Here is a 5,260-nt window from a genome sequence, read left to right on the forward strand (position 1 = left end):
TACATCGGGAATCGGAAGGTTGTGGTGTGAAATGCAAGTGCAGATTTGTGAATCTCAAGTTACGAGTGGAGTATTGAATTGATTTTGGGTATGATCTTGAGTCGGGTATCGCACTTGTTTTGTGCAGGATTTCGTTTCAGTGGAAAAAAAGTTGGGGTATCTAAATTCCAAAGGCATCAATCGCAGGGTTCAAGGGTAATGAATGGGTTTAGTATTGATAGAAATAGAGCCGTTATGTTGTGTCTTGGGTTGGTTCTGTCTAGGAGAGGGCCACAACATGTTTGGAATTAGGAGAAGGTAGGTCGTTGGATACTAGGTATGTTATGAGACTACAACTAGTCTCGTGGCATTGTTTTAGCATTGGATTTGGTGATAATATGGATCGGGTAATTTTGATCAGTTGAGGTTTTCGTTTTGAAGTCGTGTGGGGAAATTATGCGGGTGTCTTTTGACTCTGCCACTAGGAAGGAATATGGTGTTTCAGATAGTTGGCAGACAAGTTGGGACCAGGGAGGTCTTAGTCGCTTTTGGAAAGCATCTAGGGGGCATCATGATGTTTCTGGCGGTATTAGTGATTCAGGTTTCATGTGAGTAGGGTAGGTTGTTGTCTGGTTAATGCTAAGTTGCTTGCAGTGGATTAAATAATCTCAGAGTGGTTGATATTATTCTATTGCGCAGATCTCATTTGAGTCTAACTGTTACAGGGATGGATCTTCTATTTGAAGTCTGAGCCTTTTGTCAAGTATAAGTGCTCTGTACTTATATATGTTTAGTGACTTTGTCTCCTTTGAAGCAACAAGATGATCAGGGGTTGGAAGCATTTTCTTTGGTATCAAACTCTATGAGGCGGGCATGGTAGTGGTTCAGTGTGTGAAGTCTGTCAGGGAGTTAGACCATTTAAGACTCTAGGTTTCGGGTTTCAGGGGGTAGGTTTGGATTTCCACAAGGGGTTAAGAGTTCATTCATCATCAGGTTTGAAAAGCTCTGCTAAGGATGGTCTCAGTAGTTTTGGAAAGGCTGTTGTATGTTTATTGTTGTGGTTGTGTTTTTCAGGCTGTTTGGCGTGTCTGGGAATGGTAAGAAACAATTTTAACAACGAAATATAATTTAAGTGGGAGAGAATTATAACGTTTGATTTCCGGTATGAAGTTGACTCCAAGTTTTTTTTAGGTTTTCTCTTTGGGACTCGACGATTTGGAGCCTCAAATCAGTGTGCCAAAATGTTATTGGCCGCAGAATTTAATGAACCAACTCAGCATGTTAAGGTGCCTCAATACGGCGAGTTGGCAACTGGGTTGGAAACCCTAATTTTTAGGGTGTTACACCCTATTTAAAGGCCTTAAGTCCCTTTGGCTAGCCTCCTTCTCAGCCTCCATTGTTATCAGAACCCTAAAACGAGTTGTAGTCTCCATTGTCAAGCATTTGACCCTTGGAAGAAAGTTTGGGTCGATTTTGTGCATTGTGAAGGAGTTAGAAGATCTTGAAGTTTCTAAGCTTGGAGAAGAGGTTTTGGATCCAAAATCATTATCCATTTTGCAAGGATTATGAGGTATCAAGTTCTTATCTTGATTGCTAGGTGCTTAGACCTCTCTTTTGGGTTAAATTGCTAAGTTTTAGCCATGGTTTGGATGGATGTGGGGATTAGAACGCAGCAAAGCCTTATTCTTTAGATCTGGGGTTTTCATGGACTCTTTTGGCATAAAGGTGGCAACTTTATGGATTTAAGGTTTTCATGCATTCATTAAGTCCCTTATTAATCCCTTCTTGTACATTTGAGCCTCTCCTAGTCATGTATGAGTGTAAAGTTGGAAACTTTACGTGGTCTTCCAACTCTAGGGTGTAGATCTGTAATTTGGGGCTTTGTCTTTAAATATTATGTGCTTAATGGTTAAGCCCTCACTCTGTTATGTTTAACGTTATGGCTTGGTCCCATTTTGGTGGCTCCTAAGGGTAAAGTTGGAAACTTTACCCTTCTAGATCTCATTTTGGTCGAGATCTGAGTTGTGAAGCTCTTAGAGTCGATAATTATGGCTTAATGTATTAAGAGGTTGGGTTTCTGGCGAACTCGGCGTGTCGATGGATAAAGTCGGCGAATTGGCTCGTTTTTTCCCTGACTTTGCAGATAATGGAGAAACACGCCGAGTTGAAGGACAGCTCGAAGTGTTAGGTCAACTCGGGCCGTTGACCTTGACTTTTGACCCTGTCTTTGACCAAGTTGTTCTAAGGGTGGTACTTGAGGTGATCAAAATTGTAACTAAGGGAATTATGGGCTTAGGATAAGGCCCATATGCGGTTGGGCCTAATTTGGAAAAATTAGGCCATTAATGGTCCTTTGTGAATCTTTTTGATTTGGGCCTCAGTTTTGATGCATGTTGGGTCAGGGTTAAAATGACCATTTTACCCTAAGTATTGATGGTGTGCCTTAAAATGGAACCCAATTGCTAACCGGGTGTTATTTTGATATGATAGCTCGGAGGTGTCCTCAGGGCAGCAGCTAGGATTTCTTTCAGTAAGCTTCTACGTTCAAGGTGAATCTTCTCACTATATACATGGGTCGAAGGCAATAATGCGGCCCATTACGTGTTATGTGGTATGCTAGTTGTTTCTATGATACTTACATGGAAGACCCCAAGGGAGCCCGTGGCATTTGGATATCGTACCGTGGGGGAAAGCCCATGGCATTCTAGGTAAAGACCATAGGGGGAACCCATGACATACTACATAAAGACCATGGGGGAGCCCATGGAAACTATATGTATGTTGCATGATAATCTGTATTTGTTGTTATATGGTATTTTGGGGAAGTCACTAAGCTTCATGCTTATGGTGTTAAGTTTATGTTTAAGGTACTTCGGTTTTCAATTGGGAGAGCTCTGGATGATTCAAAGCATACACCACTTGTTTCGCATTTCGAGAACTACTCTTATTTTATGAAGTTGTGTTAAATATTTTGTTACCCTGGTTATTGGGAGGAATATGTATTAACGATTTATAAATCTAAAACAAAAGTTTTTTTATGGCATGATTTTCGGGTCGTTACATTTTGGCTGCCTATGTTTCCCTGGACTTTACACCACTCATAAACTCTAACCACGCTCCACCACTTGTGTCTTCTTTGGCTACGTTGCCTACCATCGTGGTTTTCAATGTTTTGACCTTTACACCCGCAAAATATACATCTCTACTCATGTGACTTTTGATGAGTTCGTCTTTCCTTTTGGCTTGGGTACACCCACTAAACCTCCCTCCTATAATTTTCTTTCTGACTCTGATATCTCTCCCACTCTTCGAAACATCATTTCTCTGACCCCTTCCGCTTTCGTTACCACTCCTCATCCTGTATTTAAGGTTAATCCTCCTTCCCCCCATCCCTAGACTCCTCCTCACAAGGACACTCCTTCGACCCCTCCTATCTCTCTTTCAATCACCCCTCCCTCACCTATCTATCATATGCACTCTCGCTCAAAAGTGGCATTGTCAAACCGGTGGAGCGTCTAAATCTCCATTATTATTCCATCTCATTTATCCTGAGGTCACATCTGGTGATAACCTAATCGTAGATTAATCTTGGAGAACCAAGACACACCCTATAGTTGGTCAAACAAATTATCAATCCTTGGGAGAGGATAATGGTTCTACACCATCACCTTATTTAGCTCACAGTAGTCTATGCACATCCGATGTGACTGGTCCTTCTTCTTCATAAATAGGATCGGGGCTCCCCATGATGAACTATTCGGTATAATAAATCCCATATCTAATAGCTCCTGCAGTTGTGTTGACAACTCCTGCGTCTCGGGAGGAGCCAACCGATATGGTGCCTTGGCTATCGGAGCTACACCAGGGACTAGGTCAATCCTGAACTCAACCTGTCTGTCACACCCCAAAACCGGAACGACGGAAACGTTCTGGGGTGGAGGACTTCATGCGTAGTATCACAACAATTGTATCATAGCAAGCATAGTAAACACAACCAAACATTGAATACATATATGAATAAGGTTTACATTGTCTTAGTACATAGTTTTGTCCATATAAAAAGTAAAATAGAAAGACGTGACTCTAACTCTCTGAATTCTCCAATCTCCTGAAAGTACCTGTCTACTAATCCCCTAAGAATACACGCAGTTTTGAAAGAATATCAGCATAAAGCTGGTGAGTTCATAAACATTAAGTTTTGGTGGAAAATGTTTCTTTGATCCTTTTGAAAAGTGTTCCTCAAGAATATCTTATATTTTCTTATGAAAAACGTGCTTGAGAACCCATTCCTTCCACGAATTCCCGATTCATACAAGGTATGTACAATCCAAGGAGTTGTGGAATGAATATGAATATCGATTGGTGGCATGTAAAAACAAATATGTTAATGACAAGCCGAGTTATCCCTGGAAAATCCCGTATTTTCCGGAAAAACAGGTTGTCCGTCCTAGAGGTAGAGATACAAGTTGTTCCTGGGAAAAAGTCCTGGAAATATGAAGGACAAAGATGTTTACAGAAAAGAGCTACTTAGAACATAATTATGAAAGTTGTTCCTTAGACCGAAAAGGAAGGATGAGTAGAGTCTTCTCCTATCGGCGACGGGCACTCCTCGGATGGATCCTTAAGTTAGCCAACTGGCGCTCCATGTCAAGTATACGACTCTCATATACTATTTGGCATGCTCAGAGCTCCATGATCTCAACTCGAGTGGTAGCTAGCTCTTGTTGCAGAGCTTCATTGTACCTCATAGTTCTCCCATGACCAACTTTAAGACTACCTCAAGCTCCATAGTTCGCTGAACGGTTGCCACACTTAGCTCCACATTGTGAGCCACTCAATGGACTATGATCGGAAGGGCTCTGTCTGTGGAGCCTCCCTCATTCACGTTGTAGAAGAAACGATCCCCTTCGTACAGGCGGGGTTGGCCTTGTTCGTAACTCCATCTATCCAAGCTTCCGACCCACATAGGCGTTGGGCCTTCAAACTTAAGTCGGGGGTTAGGATTTATTATCGGGGCTACTAGAGGTAGGTTCTCGACTTCAGGTTTTGGGTCGGTCTCTTAGGGGAATTGTTCTGTGAAGTCATTGTCCAAGGGAATTTTGTGATTTTCTTCTAGCTCTGCCTCGAGCCATCCAATATTTCCTTGGTTGGGAAAATACGGTCGCCAGGGAGATGGAATCCGGACATGCTATCTACGCGAGATAAGGGGTAAAGGGATAGTGATTAGGTATCGAATATAATAATACTTCTAATGATTTATAGTTTCATGATTGATTCTAGA

The sequence above is a fragment of the Lactuca saligna genome, chromosome 1, assembly GCF_052625555.1.
Source record: "Lactuca saligna cultivar CGN05327 chromosome 1, ASM5262555v1, whole genome shotgun sequence".
Lineage (NCBI taxonomy): Eukaryota > Viridiplantae > Streptophyta > Magnoliopsida > Asterales > Asteraceae > Lactuca > Lactuca saligna.